Here is an 18,683-nt window from a genome sequence, read left to right on the forward strand (position 1 = left end):
GCATCACAGGAGTGGGGAGGAAAAAAACTAACAGAACTGAAAAGCATTAAAGAGAACTGAAGATGAAGACAGAAAACAGATACCTTGAGCATGCCAAACACCTAAGGGTGGAGGAACAAGGGAGAAGGAACAGACAGTGACAACTTGCCTGGGATGGCAGGAAAGACACTGAAGAAAGGGGGAACATCACATGATATTGACATCAGCCTACAAAAAAAGGGAAGGGTGAGCCATCTTCTCTTCTCACCACCACAAAAGACAAGTGGGCATATGGAGGCAGGGGAGCACTGGCAAGTAGACAAAGTGTAGGCACAGTTACAGATCAGACACCAGCAAGCAGACTGCTTAAGCAATAGAGAGACCTGGGGCTGTCCTTGGGAGCAGTGGAAGAGTGGTTCAGTTGAGCAACAGAACAGCATTCAGCAGGAGAGCCAAGAACATCAGTGACTGGTAGTCTGTGGCAGCAGGGCTGAAAGTAGCAAGCAGAGCTGAAATGCAAGTAGGAGAGGATCTGTGAAGAGTAATCTATAAGGAAAGGTTCCAAGGCAGCCACAAAAAAGTTGGTGCAGGTGAGTGCCAGTAAATGGCAACCAGGCTGGGAAGGGCTCCTGGCAGCCTGAAACTATGGAAAAGCTTCAGCCCAGGTGAGAGGTGTAGAGGACAAATGTAAGGTTAAAACTAAAGCCTGGGTGATAGGCTAGCTCAGTGTTTCCCTAACTGGAATTAAATTTGTGGGCATACCATCTCTGAACTCCTGACAGGGGATGAAAGGATGGCTGCAGCAAGGTTCCTTACATGGTTTGCTCTCCCTTCCTTTCCCTTGATGGCTTAAGAAGGGCCCCACCTGGAAGAAAAGAAAGCAATTTCCTGTAAGAGGAATGGAGCTGCTTTTATCAGGATGGTTGCTGAATTCACAGAGGGCATCAAAAGGACTTGGGGAGGATTTTGGAGTATCAGAAAACAGAAAAATAAAAGTTAAAGAGTCGAAGGGCCCAAAGATGCTGCCAGAAAGAAGAATCTGCAATGGGTAGTATGTGAAGGATGTATACAGTAGGCTATGCAGGGCAACCGAAGAACATATCAACAGCAGAGTAGGGAAAAGAGATAGGCCCTGGCAATTAGAGAGGAAACTCTGGAAGGACTCAGTGATGGTGGACCTCATCTAAGTCAGGAAGAGAAGAAAAGCAATGGCCCAGGCAGATGGTGCCATAGGAAACCCAAGTGAGGTAGAGGTCATAGGGGAGCAAAAAGCCTGGTAGGAACCAGTGATGTCCTTAGAGAAGGGATCAAAACAAAAAAAAGGAAGGAAAAAGATATTAGCGTCCCCCATCTTGGGAATGCCAAATAGCCAATAAAAAGTTGGATTTTAAGAAAGCCTTGGGAGAATAGCTGGGATAAGCTGGAAGCCTCCATCTGCATTGTGTTGGATGTTTATGGTCTTGGTAGCCATAGGGTTAGGGGTTTTTGTTGTTCTTGTTCTTGTTAATCTTGTTATTGACAATTGTTATTTTCTGATATTGTTTTGCTATTTTAATCTTATGGAAAAAAGGGAATGTATGCCGCTCAGAACCTCCCTGGACTGGAGTGGCATTAAACTCCTGTACTGTAAGTACATAAGTAAGTAAATGTAAATATAGATGAGACCCAGGAAGCTTAGTAGAAGAGCCTTAAGAGGGATCTACAAGACTGGGCTGATTGTATCACAGCTACAGTCAACCAGTGCTAATACCAGCAGAAGTCAGTCATCCCAGCAGCCAGAAGGCTGGAACGGAACTAAGCAGCAGGGCCAAGGAGAGGTGGTGAGAGGCCTTGCAAAGCCTAAAGAAGTTGGGTGATTGCAGTGGGAGGCATCTTAAGGGAGCCAGGAAGCATGACAGTAGTTTGCCACAGCCCCAACAGGGGCAAAGAAAGGGTTAAGTCAGAGTAGGCCAGATGCACCAAGTGTCAGAAAAGAGAAAACCCCAAGAGCCAACACCCAAAGGCTATCACCTCCAGCCACAGTTAGAAGGGTCAGAGCCAGAAGTGGAAGGAGCAAGATGGTGGTGCTATCCAGTCACCCCAGCAAGTCAAACGCCATGATGGCCAAGCCCAGCTCAGGCAGCTGAGTGCAGGGACCAGCCCAGTGGAAAAGACAGCAAGGGAGAGGTAGCTGGTAGTGTCTGGAACTAGGACCAGGATAGGCAGAGTTAAGACAGAGCTAAAGCTAGGACAAAATAATTTACATAGATTGTAGGTTGAAAGAAAATAAGAATATTCTGGAGCTATAGATAGAAGTTAGGCAGGTAAGAATAAGAGTCAGAATAGAAATGGAATAGAATAGCATATAGAAGATTAAAGTAGCTTATAGAAATAGGAGATACATGATAGAGAAACTGTAAATAAGAAAGGGATAGGTAGTCTTTCCTTTATAATGAAAAATAACATATTTTTCTAATAAAACACTTTCCAACTAGATTTATGTATATCCTGCCTGAGGGCAAGGCACATGGGTTCTTAGACGCATTATGGAGTGAGGAGGTGGGATTCTTATATTCCCAAAATGTCATTAAGTTGTGAATGTAACTCCCAGAATTCGTAATAAATACTGCCAACTCAACTGGATGTTGCTGGATTTGGAACTCATCTCTGTATGTTATAAAGCACCTTCCCCCACTACACCTATTACTTTTGCAATTTTCTTTTTGACAGAGAAGGAAAGAACCATTTAACTTATTAAGTAAAATTACCACTCCATTTCCCTGTCACGTGTTTGTACTAAACTACAGTATCCATACAGTATGATTTTTCCTGTCAAAAACAACTAAGTGGAAAAACTACTTTTCTGTACTTTCAGATGCGAAGAGGGAATATCAAACAGATTTCAATGTAACAGTGTATTGAGCTAAGAGATTACACAGAGTGCCCAGAAATTACAGGAGTGCAGAAGTTTGCATTATAACATAAGCATATTCCTGTCAATGAACATGAATCCAGGGAAGAGGCAAGGTTTGCAGAGAAGAACTGCTTGGGAGTGGGGATACTTAACCCTGACTTCTCCTGCTGTAGCCTCTGCAACATTACAACACTCCTTTTCTCCAGCCATTTCCCTGTTTTACCTACTTCAGAGGCCAATTTGTGGAAGGGAGATTTTAACATTGGCAGAGTCTTCCCCTTTTGACCTTTTCTGATTCTATTATTCCCCCCCTTTTCCTCTTTCCTTTCCATCTTCTTCTCCCTGCCTTCTTGCTCTTTCCCTCTGAGAGTGCGAGTGCAGAATCTCTTTCTTTATGAAAGCTTGAGAAGAGACACAGCTGCTTTAGACAACTCATGAAAGATGTAGCTGATTTAATGACTTGGTTGATATGCTGAGATGATGCTCCAGCTGTATGTCAGACTGCATATTAAACTTCAGTAATTCCAACTTTTACTATAACTGGATTCTTTTGTAAAGAAGCCCTTATTCTATCATGTCTTTCCTCTAAAGAGCACCCACCACAAAAGGGAACCTTTTTTTAGCTAGCAACTTATATAAATGGGCAGAATCTCTGGAGCACACATCATGATTATGATGTCATTATCAAGACATCATAATCATCCTTGGTTATTTAAGTGCTTCCAACATTCAATAAATGATACACTATTGTGATTCTCCCACACTACAGGCTCTACACACACACAAACTTTTGGCTATAGTTCAGAGTTCTTACAGAGGCCTCTTAAAATGATTTCAGACCAGAAAGAAGACCTTTGGGGTAGGAGAGGAACTCATTACACAGCTAAAATGGAGTATGAAATGGCAATGCTTTTGTTTTCTATTCAATTATGCAAACTTTCAGTGTGACTTCATCTGCTTTTTAATGAAGTATTGGGAGGTGGTACATAGACAAGTCTCTCTTTTTTTCCCCTGTGGATTAAAGATTGTTGTGGTTGACTGATTTTGAAAAGTTGATATAATTTGGAGTTGTAAAACTGAAAGTAAGTCACTAAACTAATTGTAGAGACAGCAAACAGACTTCAATCAAAGGAGTGGATTGTTTTTTAGCTGACTTCAAGCAATAACCAAGAATCTCAGTTAACGTTTCTCATGCTTAGTTTCTTTCCTAACATACTGTATATGTTTTTAAAAATGGCTTCTCATTGTTCCAACATCAATTTTGAATGCTATCCTCCAAAAAACAGCAGAAGAGCTGCTGGGATTTTATCTTCTTAAACTTCATCAAGACAGTTTTATTATCAGAGCAACTGTCATTTTCCATATAGTTTGAAATTTCTAACATTAAGCACTCAAATATCCAGAGAGAGAGACAAAAATGGAAATTTTAAATGTACAGCTTTCATAGAAATGCTTGATTTGATCTGTCAAACATACGTTTTCTTACATACATAAAAAGTAATGGATATGCAAATACACAGAAACTAAACACAGCAAAATTCAGGAATTTTAGAAGAACTTATTGCAATTCTTTAACTGCTTAGATTTTTTTACTTTGGCTGCTTCATACCAAAAATAATATAAATTATTTTTCTAGTATCTATTACTGTAATGTAAAGAAAGCAAACAAGTTATGTATTGATTTTTTATAAAAGAAACGCTAGTACAAAACTCAGGGCTATCTTATTGTATGATTTCTAGAACTTTTTTTTTAAAATCTGGATCCCTCCAGATATTTTGAAATAAATCCCCATCATGACTGATGTGGCCACACTGAGCAGAGAAGAGCTATATAAACTGGCATGCCAGGGTCATAGAACCCCCTCAAAGTCTTAAGTGCTGTCCCCTTATAAGCCCCTGCTCAGTAGTTGCTTTCAATGTGAGAAAAGAGGAACAATCAGAAATATGTCTGAAATACAGTGGAAGGACATAATTTTTAATTGTTGTAGGTAGGCATACAGTCTCTGAAGTGACTAAATTGTGTATTTTGGGAGAGAATTTGTAATTACAAAATAGTCCCAAACAGAAGTCAGGAAGTTTCTCACATCAAAGCTTTACAAGATGCCAACTCTTGTCACATAGCTACTTTGGTGCAGTGGTTAAGGCATCAGGCTAGAAACTGGGAGACTGGGAGTTCTAGTCCTGCCTTGTGCAAAAAGCCAGCTGGGTGACCTTGGGCCAGTCCCTCTCTCTCAGCCGTAGGAAGGAGGCAGGGGCAAACCACTTCCAAAATCTTGCCAAGAAAACTGCAGGGATTTGTCCAGGCAGTTGCCAGGAGTCCACACTGACTTGAAGGCACACACACACACACCCCTCTTGTCAGATTTATGTTTCCAACCCAACTGTCATGAGTAATGATGGCGAGCAGGAAGGGGCTCCCATCCAGGGTGGAAAACACATGCGTAGTACTGAGGAATTAAGCAGCCATTCAAAGAGACACAGATCAGGCCCGCCTTAGCTTTTGGGGTTTATATGTCTGGGTTTTTCCCATGCTTATTCAGTTTGTTAGGATTCTGTTTATGTAGCAGTAATAAACACTAGAGAACTACTCCTCGTCTCAGTGTGATTCTCACTGTTAGGACATCAGCATGTTTAATCTCAAGTCAGAGCACCAAAATCTAATGTGAAGAAGCTGAATCTTTGCGAGTTTGGAACTACTAATGGGAAGATACCATGAGATGTTTCAGTGCAGAAGATCGTGCCCAGATAGTTGCCTCATCCCCAGTAGACACATCAAATGATCTTCTCTGGACTAAGATATAAATAACAGAACACAGGTGAAGATGGACTGCAGCAGGGATATTCCATAAGCTTGAGGGCACACTGGGCTTTGCATAGCATGCCACGTTCCCCAAGTGAATTAAGTCAGGACACTTAAAAAAAAAATCAGGGATGTTAAAAGAATAATCCCTGCAGAGGCTTAAGGCACTCATTTTGTTCGTTAAACTATCCTTTCCAACCCCCAGTAATTAAATGGGCCTCATTTGGGGGCCCCACAGAGTCTTGGAGGGTGTAAGGGTTGCAAAAGTGTAAATGATAGGTTGTCTGCAGTCCACAGGCTATGGTTTTTGAATCCATGGACTACCACATTGGAGGGACAATTTTTGCTTCATTTTTCATTCCTTAATTTGCCTCATGGCAGGGTTAAGATGACTGCTAAGTAAAGAAGACCCATGTCTGAACTTCCAAACAGACAATCAGCATTAGAATAGGGTGGCTAACTTGAGACATCCACATGTTGCTTAACCACAATTTCCAGTAGCCTCAGCTAGACTGACCAACAGTGAGGAATGCTGGGAGTGGTAGTCTAGGAACTGAGTTCCCCAGTCTTGGTGGTATAGATAATACTGAACTAGTTGGGATAATGGTCTGACAACAGAAGAATATTTTTTAAAAAAAAAACCCTTGCTCATACACAGATGGGGCAGTAAAACTAATAAATGCAATATGCAAAGCAAAATGCCATCTAATGGTGAACCATTTATAGGTGGGGAAGATATCAAAACTGACATAAATATACACTAGAATCCATAGCTGGAAGTCATCCACATGCAATAGCCTTGTTGAGCAGATATGTGCAAATTTTAATCAGATATACAATATTTTGACAGTGGATTAACCTGACCTTTTGTTAACAAGAGAGGGGGGAGAATAAGCTATTTTTTTTTTCTTACATAAATCCTTCCCACTTGTCCTAATTTTGAAATAATTTAAGAATCTTTTCCTTTAATCCATTTCATAAATGATTTTTGTTAATGCTAATTCCAACCAGTATGTGTAGATATATTTACTACAGCTGTGCATACGGAGAACCTCTTTTAGAGATTATTGGATTAACATTTTTGGAGATTACCTAGAAAATCTGAGGCACAGTTGTGTTGCAGTTGTCAAAGAGCCAGCTTTGGATTTCTGAGTTTTGATTACATTTGATTTGTCTGAAAGGCTCTGAAATAAAATAGCTGAAAATTTCTTCCTGTTCAGATATTTCTAATAGAACTACATTGTCTCTCTGGCACTGACTTTAAAGTAATAAACCAAATCCATGATCCTGCATCTGTTTTCTACGACTTCTCTGTACTATCAAGAACTACAAACTTCTTGTTATTGTTCAATTCACCATCACATATTAACTTCTCTTTTCATCCTTGGTGTATCCTGGAAGAAATAAATAGTATCATGCTACACAACAGATAGGGCCAACTGCAATTCCAAGGAATTTGTGGAATGCTGCCTCTATTACTGTAATTCTGCTAAATTTCCTGTGTTTGTATTCTACAGCTTGCTGATAGAACCCTGATTCAGAATTCTGAGTAGAAGGTGAATAGATGAACTGTGCCTGTCTAGGAACTTAGGAGAACAACACAGTGGTCAGTTTTCAGCATTTTCTTTCCATTTGATTCTACCTGTGAACCTACTCCTCTAATTTTAAAACCATCTGTAGTACCAGTAGGGAAGAATTAGTTCCAGGACACAATCAGAAAATAAACTGCAGATCTACAAATCTGTAGATCTTGGCCCCTGGTGAAGTAGAAAGAAAAATCCACCTCTCTCTCTCTCTTTTAATACACTCAGTGTTTCTCAGGCCCCTTGATACTAAACTCAAAGTTGCCATGCTATCCTTATTTAGCAGAGGCTCTGCTTAGATCCTCTGCAATGGGTTTATATCAGAGGCAGAAAAGAAGAGACACAGGTTGCAACTCTCAGCAAAATGAGGCTTTTCTAATACAGGCACTCAAAGTTGGTTGGAACTGGGTGGTACCTAAATTGAATTAAATAAATAAATAAATAAAAAGACAGCAAGTATGAACAAATACATATAGGCCATGAGGCCTTTCTTACAATAACATGCTTTTGTTCCTCCTTGAGATGACAACAGTCTTCTGCAATATTTATTTAATTTATGATGCCGAAACCAAGTGAATCATAGAAATATTTCTTTTTCATCACATCAACCCAAGGATCTCTGCTCTCTACAAGCACTTACAAGCAATGTTACACACTCTTATAAGAGAGTAAATTCCATTTAAATCTGTGGAAAATACCCAGGCTTACATACATGACACAGAATTACTACCATCTCTCTCTCCTTTCAAATTCCTCAATCCCAATCCAGCCTAAGTACAATTAACATGCGAGCACTTTTTCCCTGCTCATCACTTGTTTTTAAGACCCTCAGAATTAATTGAAAACAGCTGCAGAAAATAAATCTCATATAATAAGGTAGTGTACATAAGAGAAACTAAGCAGTGACATCTTTGAACGTACAGCTCAAATAAATAATTGCCGATTTGAATTCCCTGTTAACATGCTAACTTTTTCTACCATAATGAAGGGCTCTAATTTAAGAACTCTGCTCACAGTTTCTTTTAACTGATAGCTCATGTGAGGAAGAAGTGGTTGACAGAAAAGCAAAAAAGGTTCTCTTTCAATGGCCTATTACAGCCTGTCATCCTACAGATGTGCTGGCTTAAAACTTCCAGAATTTCCAAAGAGTATGGCCAAAGGAATTCTCACAGACTGGAGGACAGGAGGACGGATTGTGAACTCTTCTAGACAGAGAAGATTAGATAAATAATCTTCTGAGAAATCAGAACTGTGTTAAGTGGAGGTAGCCAACTACCAAAAGGTTTAATCTTGATCTTCAGTACTTTGGGAGCCTCCCTAGCCACATGCATATTAAGTGTTTCCTCCACATCCTGATTCTGCTCCTCTTCATGGATGCTATGGTTCCTTCATATACACCTTCCTAGAACACACCCTACGTCCCTACGATTTTTAGTTAAGGGAATCTGGCCGCTTACCCACCTGACCTGAAGAACTTCAAATAGTTAGAAAGGGATTCCCCCTCCATACCGCCCCCATTCAAATTAGGGATTCTGTCTGAGAAATAGCTAATCAAGAGATAAAGCATTAACCATTTACCAATAAAGTTCAACAGAAAGTGAAAGCCACTCAGAATCTGAAAAGATAATATTATTGTTATTGTAATGAAATGAAATGATAATATCATTTATTTGATATGATTTAGAAGTCTTGCTTATGAGAAGACGAAGAGTGAGGCAGTCTGAGCCCAGGCCAGAGCCTTTATTAGAGCTTACCTTGTGGCGATAAGGGTGGCAAAGCAAACCTACTTCTCTACTCTTACCGCATCTGCAGATTGCTGCCCTGTGGCTCTGTTTTGAGTGACCAGGTTCCTCTTGGGTAAGGAGGAACTGGGGGAACCCTTTTGGGGCTGCTGTGAGGAACATTCTCTGCATTTGTCAGACAAAGTAGCTTGACTTAGCTCGGAGTTGCACTCTGGCTGGGCAGGTCTTTGGAAGTGGTTGAGATGTGTCTGAATTAGGTTAATTGGCAGTCAATCCTGAGGAAGTGGACAGGGTCGTTGCAGCTGTAACCTTACACAGCTGTAACCTGTGATATGGATCCATGCCCCTCCTGGCTGGTCAAAGCCTCCTGAGGGGTGGCAGGTGGTTGGTCCAAGTGGTGGTTAATACCTCTATGTGGGAGGGGTTGGTACTGCCTGTCTTGGAGAAGGTGGTGGTGCATCCCCTTCTCAAGAGGCCATCCTTGGACCCAAGGGTGTTGGATAACATTTATTCAGTCTCCAACCTTCCCTTTTTGGGGAAGGTTTTTGAGAGGGTGGTTGGTGCTCAGCTGCAGAGGGCCCTGGATGAAGTGGATTATCTGGATCTTTCTCAGTCTGAGTTCAGCCTGGGGTACATTGGTCACGCTTGTGAATGACCTCTCTGGAGGGCTCAGGATGGAGGTGGTACAATCATCCTGCCCCTCCTGGATCTCTTGGTGGCTTTCAATACCATCAATCATGATATCCTTCTGGATAGGATTAGGAGTGGGAGCAACTCTTTTGCTGCTCCCTTCTCCATGGCTGGTTCCAATCAGTGCTGGGAAGGGGAGATCTATGAGGTGTGGGGTGCCTCAGGGCTCTCACTGCTCCTCTTTAACATCTACATAAAACTCCTGGGTGAGGTCATTCAACAGCACAGGGTGTGGTATCATATGCTAATGATACCCAGTTATATATCTGTACTCCTGGTTGGGCAAGTGATGTTGTTGCAGTGCTGACTCAGTGTTGGAGGCTGTGAGCATCTGCAACGGGAGGAACCGACTCTGACTCAACCCAAACAAGATGGAGTGGCTTTGGGGTCTGATGATGTGTCATCTTTGATTCTCACAGGGTTGCACTCGCCAGGCAGAGTTGCTGCACAGTCTGGAGGTCTCCTGGACTTGTGGCTCCTTCTTCAAGAACAGATGGCAGCCATGGTTAGAGGGACCTTTGCACAGATTCATCTTGTGTGCCAATTGTGCCCATTCCTGTATAGGGAGGCATTGATCACAGACATTCATGCCTTGGTCACTTCCCAGCTGGATTACTGCAATGCAATCTACATGGGGCTGTCCATAAAGATCACTCAGAAGTCACAACTGATCCAGAATGTGGCAGCATGCAGAGTGTTAGGTGCCCCTCGGTTTGCCCATATTATGCTGCTGTTGTGCTAGCTGCACTGGCTTCCAGTCTCTTTCTGGGTACAATTCAAGGAACTGGCTACTGCTTTTAAAGTCCTACATGGCTCAAGGCCAGATTATTTGTGGGACTGCCTCTCCCTGAGGGTATCTGCCTGACCCACCAGGTCAGATAGAGTGGGTACACTCAGTGTCCCTTCTCTTCAGTGCTGCCATCTAAGTGGGACCTAGAAAATGTGCCTTTTATGTAGCAGTCCCTACCCTGAGGAATGCCATGGATCTGGAAGGCCCCCACCCTTTTAGTCTTCTGGAAGGCAGTAAAGATCTGGCTCTTTCCCCAAGCACTGGGACAGGGTGAGGTGGGACCCTGGGGTTGGTTCTGTTGCATGCATCTGAGAAGGATGGTTGAGGCACCAGGTTTTTGTTTGTATTGATTTGTGTTTTTTTTAATAAGAATTTTATTAAGTTTCAAACAAAGATAAAAGCTACAGAAAAACAAAAAACTATAAAGAAAAAAGAGAAAAAAAATAAAAAATGTAGAAACACAAGAGAAAAAAAAATTCAAAGTTACAAAAAGAGGTCACTTCCAACTTTTAATAGCAAGGGTATACAAAAATTTCCATAATCAATCCCTTACTCTATATTAAACCAAAATCACATTATTTCTATAAACCATTCCATTGGCACATTGTAAAAATCACTAAATACAGTTACTTCCTCCCCTTATATTAAAAGAAAAAAAATTACATAAACTTCCTAATCAACTCCCCCCCACCCACCGACCCACCCACCGAAAGATAACATTTAGCATTGATTATTGTTTTTTATGGTTGTTGTGAGCTACCCAGAATTGTTTTCTTGGGATGGACAGCCATACTAACATTGCAAATATATACAAAGATACATACATAAATACATACAGTAAATATTATTTTCACACTTGAAGTCCTATTCAAGCATTCCCATCTAGACGTTTATATGTAAATGCTTGGAAGGAGAGAGTGGAGCCATGGCCACTGCTCCTTCAATGAGTCGTTAACCTTCACCATCCCTGTGTTGAGGGAACATCTGTGGCATATTTCTCAATCTGTGTCATGGAGATCCTGCCTTTGGCAGTTGGTGAGCCACAGGGAAGAGACCACATGCCCATAGAGTTGGTCACACTCAAACTCAATGAGGCAACTATAAAGAAATTTCTACATAACTTACCTAACCTCAGGTTGCTTCTGTTTAAATTTCGGATGTCATGCTGTGGCTTTGCTGCATCCATAACGCCAGTAGTTCTTCAATGTCTGCCATCCTTGAGCATTTCTAATTTAATACCAAAGTGGGTTTGGTTGCATGTTGCTCACTCTGTGTGCTTTAAGAGAGAGGGGGAGAGATTGAGATTTCATGAGCTGCTCAGAGGTATTTGGCATATACATTTGCAAAGTAAACACAAATACATTAAAAATAGCTCCTGATAAATTACTTTTCCAGCATATTTATTAACATTTATTATTGTAAGCTGCCCAGAGTCACTGGTGTGAGATGGGCAGCTATATAAATTGAATGAATGAACGAACGAACGAACGAACGAACGAACGAACAAATAAATAAATAAATAAATAAATAAATAAATAAATATTTAAAAAAGCATTCTAACATGAATGATGAATATAATATAAAAAGGCCAATGTTGCTTATCTGCAGGACTATTTGTTACCCTTCTAGAGCAGGAGAGTTGCTTGTCAGACCAACTGCACTTATAGATGTAGTTAGGGATGACTGAGAATTTAGTTCTGTTTACAGTTCAAACTAAACAAACTGGACTCACAGTTCCACGGTGGCCATTAGTATATAGTTATTCTCAGAAGTTACTATTCAATCCTGTGATGCTGTTCTCAACTCAAAAACCAACAGTATTAAAAGTTACAAAACTGTATAAATATCTATTTCAGGATAAAATATACTTTGAGAGAAAATACATTCTGAAATGTGCACTTACCTTTCTGATGGGGGGGTGGAATATTCATATTTAAATAAATTTTAACTCTTTATTTAAATATGAATAGTCACCCCCCCCATCAGAAAGGTAATTTTCAAGGTGTCCTTCAGCCTTTCTTGAAGGAAATCAGTCCATTCTCCTCACACAAAATTTGGGGAACATTAGTTTAGCCTAGCCTTCCAACCTGGCATCCCCCAGATGTGCTGGGAACTCAACTTCCAGAATTTTTATTGTAAACCACCCAGAGTCCCTTCTGGGAGATGGGTGGTGATAAATTTGAATAAATAAATAAATAAATAATAATAAATTTCCCAGCTGGGCATTCAATCGGAATGCCAACACAACTGGAGGATACCCGGCTGAAAAAGCCTGGTGTAATCTGTTTAGCCAAAGGCAGCTTGCAGTTTGCCACCCCCACATGGATGACATAGATGAGTTTTAATGTATAACTGGTGGGACTACAATTTTAAGTTGCTTTCTCTTTTTTGGATCTCAGAAGGAAATTCCTTCTTGGTCTGCAGTGCTACAATATACATCACAGAGCAGAGATGTTGTAATGGTAGGTGGGAATGACCTTGGGGGACAGGGGGAAGAGCCACAGCCAGTAGAATGGTCAGACAAGAGGCAGCTGAGCCTGCAGAAGCAATAGAAGTGTGTGGCAAACATCTCAGAAGGGACCGTTCCTAATTTCTTGGACTGTAAAGGCAAGTGGGGAGAAATGTACTTGCAAGATTGATGTCAGCCTAGTGATGTAGTACAGTTGTCCCTTCTGAGACAACTGCCACACACACACACCCCGTTGCTTCTGTGGGCTCTTGTCCAACAATTCACCTGGCTGTAGCTCGTCCCTGTCTCCCAAGGTCATTCCCACCTACCATTAAAGATGTCCGCCACACAGAAACCCAGACTTCCCAGACAGAACGCCGCTGTTTGCCTTTGCATAAACTGCTTGCAGGGTGCTGTAATTATTCATGCCTTGATGTAATTTGAGGTCTGCTCTGCCTTTCCTAAGAGCATGCCACCTTCTGTTAAAACACCCAGCTTCTCACCTCAAGCATTTTAAATGGAAGCAGCTCATAATTTGCCTCAAAATGTGCAATCTTCACTTTTAAAAAAAGTGATTAGTTTACTGAAGCTTTCTGTCTCCTTCTCTCCAAAGCTAAGGCAGCAGAGGGAAGAGAGGATACAGGGATGTTTACTTTTGATAACAGGTCCTGCTTGCTTGCTCTCCATTTTGGTTAGCTTGGAGGTGAAGGACGAAGCATCAAAGAGAGTTTAATTTACAAGAAAAAAAGCATGCCAGCTGCTGACCAGCAGGCTTTTATCATTTTGAAGAAAGATGGTTTGGTTTCCAAGCAGACAGATACACACTGCCACAATTTACAGCTAGAAGGAGAAACCCAGGTGTGTGATGAGGCCCAAGTAGCAGGGAAGCAGCCTTTCTGGCAGGCTTTTCCTGAACAAGCAAATAATTCTGCTCTAATGACAATACTCATTTTGAAATTAAGCACAGCAAGAAGGGATCTTCCACAGATGTTGCATATTCATGCCCTGAAAGATCTAGGATTACTTTTATTTTATTTCTTTCCTTTTTATTGCAATGCCTATCAAAGATAATGTTTCAGAACTGGAAAAGGGGTGAATGGCCAAGAGGGAGTCATGTGTGTCACCACCACAAAGAGGTCCCAGATAAGCTAGGGTCTGACAGCAATCAAGCACAGTATGTAAACTGTTTGGTATATTGTTTTCTGCTACAGATTAAGGTTACTGTGGTAACTAATCATTTTGGCCGGGTGAAGAGGTTGAATTTAATTGTCCTCTTTTCAGGTGTTAATAGTTGCATAGCCTGAAGCGAGGGCAGTTTGCTTGTTAGTTTGTTCCTTCTCTTTAGGCTTGTAGAGAGTAAGCAGCTCTCAGAGAGCCTGTGAGAATGCAGAAGCCTGTAAATATGTTTTTGTGCTTTCTGTAAATAAATTTATTTTTATAGAAATGCCTGGTGTGTGACTTTTCTGATCTCTCCTGGGCCAAATGCTTTCTAGCACTCTGCCAACATAAACCACCAGTTTCATATGTATCACCCTCCTATTATTACCAGAACTCCCTCTCTGGAAATCTCATTTGCAAAGTCTCCCATGATCATCCTGGACAAAATGGCTCAAAAGCCAGGGAGGAATGTGAAGAGGGGCCATCCAAAAATGTAGGAAGTTATACAATGCTTAACAATAAACCCTTTTCTTTGTTTCCCATGGGGTAGGCAACCTTTGGTGATGGGCAATAGTTGGCAGGTAAAGATGCTAAGTGCACCCAGGATTATCTTCCTCCTCCTCCTTAAAAACAAATGGACTTGGATTTTTTTCTTGTTTATTGATGAGGTTAAACCTATTTCCTGGTTTACACTATTGTTTTTTGTGTATCTCCTGCCTCAGCATGGAAAGAAACCATAGCACTAATTTTCAGTGGAGTGAGAAAGAACATTGGGAGCAATGAAAGGAGGTGGGGGCCCACAAGTTGCCCACCTCAATATATATTCAATTGAGATTAAGTTTCAGCTAAGTCTGAACAGCAAAGGCTATGCGGTAAACTGAAAATCTCACTTCAGGACTTCACACTACAGGACTATACCATTAATAAACCTATCCACACATACAGACATGGAAGTAAGGCCATACATTTATCAGAGAGTAAACCCCATTGCAGTGCAACTTCCTTCATTATAAATGCGAGTGTGGTTGCCTTGTAAAAGGAAGAATAAAATACTATAGCTTCTATGCTTATTTCATTGTACTACAATATTCTGCTCTCCTCTTTATGTTTCACAGTGTCCTCAACTTGCATTGTGGCTATACTATGATTATATTTTTATTGAATTTTGCCTTTTCACTTTGTCAACGTTTTTTGCAATACCCACCTGATAACCCATTGTTTTATGGCAGCTTACAAACAGATTAATTGAATGAAAAAGTCATTAGTTTTTATTAGTAGTATTTCTATTACTTGATGTTAACATTTTAGTCCAATTGATTTGCTTATAGTTGACATAATGCTTTTTACTTGTTTTATTTGTCCATCCCGGTTTGGGTTTTTTTTTAAAAAAATATTGGTTCGATTTGTTGATTGTCCCTGTCAACAGAGAACATGTTTGTTATGGAGTGCCTAATATAAATGAGAGCTGTGTCACTGAAAACATTTTTAGGAACACATAGTCAGGCATATTCACTGCTACCTACAACTTTCTGGTGCAGTACTGGCGCATAGTCATTCTTCAACATGAGAAATGAAGGGTTGAGTATTGGATGCGTAAGCATATCCTTTTTGAAAAGGGGTGATAGTGAAGCAGTGACAGAAGAACGTTGATTATCAGCAAGAAAGAATAAAAGATGAGAGCATCTGGCTTACAAAGCTTTAATTTCTGAAGCTGGAAATTTCAATAAAAAGTATTAGAATGAACCACCAAAGACTGTGAAGCCTTCAGATAATTTTAAATTTATGTATATGTGTGTGTGTTTGTGTGTAGCATTGTGTGTGTGTGTATATATATATATATAGAGAGAGAGAGAGAGCGAGCGAGCACGGCTGTAAGTATATGTTCAGTGTGTGTGTGTGTGTGTGTGTGTGTGTGTGTATACACACACACACACTGAATAGCTGGATGAAATAAGAATATACTTTAAAATATTGGATAAAAAACACTATAATTTGTTTTCCTCTGTTTAAAATATAAAAGGAAATTTTGTGCTGCCTGTATTAAAAAGAAATGATTTTTGATTCAGGACATGATGGTGGTTTTTTCTAACTAATTAAAGATACTTCTCCAACTCTGCTCCACAGACAGCCACTAGGAGTCCAACTTTTAAAAGTGTCCACTGTGAATCAAACACCCCTTATATCATGTCCCTTCTGGAAGGTATACAGAGGAACAAAATAATTGGAATGTGGAAAGCTGCCTTCTACCCCGATAGACACAGGCAATAATCTTTCCCTTCTAGTAATGGTCAGATTCCCTGATACAGAGTTTGGGGGCAGACATAAAACACTTGCAGGGAGAAGTATATTTTTAGCAGAAATTGTGTGGTGACAGATTATGCCACTATTCAAAGTATAAAGTGATTCCATTTTTGTTTATAGCCCAATCTATAAAAACTTGAAGACTGTGTGGGGTATACAGTTAACAACAAACAAATTAAATAGAGAAAACCTGAACTATATGGCTTGGGTGTCATGTTCACCATTCCGGTGTTTGTCTACATCGTAACGGTTCGCTTGCCAAGGTGCTGATACGTGTCCGGGCTGGGAGGGTGCTGCTGAGAGCCTTGTACAGGAGACGTGCTGATCTGTGCCAGGAGGAATGTGTTTAGGCTATCTCTGAAATGTCAAGGTCTTTTTGCCCGTTGAACAGCAGAGCTCGTTAGGAGCACCTGGGAATGTGGGGCAAACTGTATGTGAGGGAGGGGGTGGGGTGTTGTTTGCAAAGACGCTATTTAGTTTGAGTTTAGGCGTGCTTTTCTCATTCTCAGCTTTTTACCTGTTTGCACTCTTTTCTAAATAAATCCAGAACCTGAATTGACATTTTGAGTCTGAGAGTTTTATTTAGAGTAAGGCAATCATCACATAAAGCTGAGAATCATTTTTCAAACCAACCTCGCTACTCTTTACCGGAAAATTTTCTTGTGAAAGAGGAATTAGTGATGGCTGAAGGGGGAAAGGATCCCACGGAGTTCGAGGAGCAGGCGGAACAACTCCCTGAGTCGACGTTCCCGAGCAGGGACCCAAGCCCTGTCCCAGCCCAAGCCACACCTCAGTCGGGGGACTCCTACTCTACCGCGGGGTCGAAGAAACCCCCGCCAGACGACGTGGCGGCACAGGAACAATTTTTATGGGATGCCCTGGTGGACCCCCGACCAGGCACATCCCGCTCCACGTGGAAGCTCCGCTGGCCCGACACTCTGAGAGAGATGCGACCAGATGTATCACAGAGCCCACTGCCAGAAGGTCCAGCGCTGGAGGACTCCGCTACACCTGACAGGATTAGGGTCCTGGAGTCCAAGATCGAATCCATGGAACACATCTTGCGTTCTATGTTGGCTGCCTTTGGGGACCTAGTATGGATTGTCCGAGGTCCCGGGGCAATGAGGCCACCTAGCCTCCCGCCTTCCCCCTCACTGGCTACTGGAGGAGGAACCCCACCACGAGTTTTTCCATCAGGTCTGCGTGGATCCACTCCCATAGGGGTGGCCCCGAGGCAACAATCAGGTGGGGTCCCGCAGGTTGGGGAAACCCCCCGGGACTTCCCGGTGAAGTTTGATGGTGACCCCGCTAACCTGTCCTTCTTTCTCACCAATGCCGCCAGCTTCATGAGACAGCATGGCCACCTCTTTCCTTCGGAAGAAGAGAAGATAGCTGCAGTGGCCACGAAGTTGAAAGGCAGGGCTGTTGACTGGTATGTACAACTGTCAGAGATTGGGGCCCCTGCCCTGGCCACATTTGATGCCTTTTTGGCTGCGCTGAAGCGCTACTTTGAGGATTTCATGGCTAAAGAGAGGGCTAAGGATGCTCTTAAAGAACTGGTTCAGGGACAGAAGCCTGTGGCTGACTATGCACTTGAATTCAAGGTTTTGGCAGGTAAAGTTCCTGAATGGTCCGAGGCCACCTTAATTGATCACTTTAAGGATGGACTCAATTGCGAAGTCTTGTGCTGGGCACTGGGCCGGGATGATCCTGACTCATTACATGATTGGATTTGCCTCGCTGGTAAAGCAGAACATGCCCAGCGCACTTTTATGATGGCCACCAAAGAAGACAAGCCTGTCACCACTACCCGAGCTCCGGTTCTTCCGTCGACCTCTAGATGGGATGTGGAGAAGCAACGCCGCTTTGTCCGCGGGCAATGCATCACCTGTGGAAAACCGGGTCACCGCGCTGTTGACTGCCCCAAAGCTAAGGCATCAGATCATTCCGCAAAAATGCCTCAAAGACCAACCAAAAAACCAACCAACCCTCCTTGTCAGTTGACAGGGGCGCTGGCTACTGTGGACGACGATGATATCTACACCCCGGGAGATGAATTAGAGGCTTTAGAACAGCTGGCGGGAAACGACTTCCACCTGTCTTAACCGGCGCCACGGGGAGGTGGTTCAATCCGGGAGCAATCCTAACATGGTGAGTGCTGATTGCCCTATCCTCACTGTCAAAATTGAATTGGGATTTCAATCCAAGTCCCTCGAGGTCTGGGCTTTATTGGACGCAGGCTGTTCTCGATGTTTAATCCATCCTGACTTAGTCAAGGCATTGGATTTGCCCTGCTTC

At 41.9% G+C, this 18,683-nt stretch overlaps 2 protein-coding genes across 7 annotated transcripts in view; one reads left to right on the top strand and one right to left on the bottom strand.

The window, feature by feature from the left end:
- Positions 1 to 15,989, top strand: part of STK39 (serine/threonine kinase 39) — a 381,542-nt gene extending 365,553 nt beyond the window's left edge. Inside the window, exon 16 of the transcript XR_010068921.1 lies at positions 15,972 to 15,989. The gene's annotated coding sequence lies outside the window, so the exon portion shown is untranslated. The remainder of the gene's footprint in view (positions 1 to 15,971) is intronic.
- The window catches only part of B3GALT1 (beta-1,3-galactosyltransferase 1), a 267,054-nt gene that overhangs the window by 195,898 nt on the left and 52,473 nt on the right, over positions 1 to 18,683 (bottom strand). For 4 of the 6 annotated variants that reach the window (XR_010068922.1, XR_010068923.1, XM_063318227.1 and 1 more), the window contains 2 exons: positions 11,603 to 11,753; positions 742 to 844 (listed from right to left, as the gene is read on the bottom strand). The gene's annotated coding sequence lies outside the window, so the exon portion shown is untranslated. The remainder of the gene's footprint in view (positions 1 to 741; positions 845 to 11,602; positions 11,754 to 18,683) is intronic. The other 2 variants (XM_063318230.1, XM_063318229.1) reach the window with 1 other exon arrangement.

The sequence above is a fragment of the Candoia aspera genome, chromosome 1, assembly GCF_035149785.1.
Source record: "Candoia aspera isolate rCanAsp1 chromosome 1, rCanAsp1.hap2, whole genome shotgun sequence".
Classification (NCBI taxonomy): Eukaryota; Metazoa; Chordata; class Lepidosauria; order Squamata; family Boidae; genus Candoia; species Candoia aspera.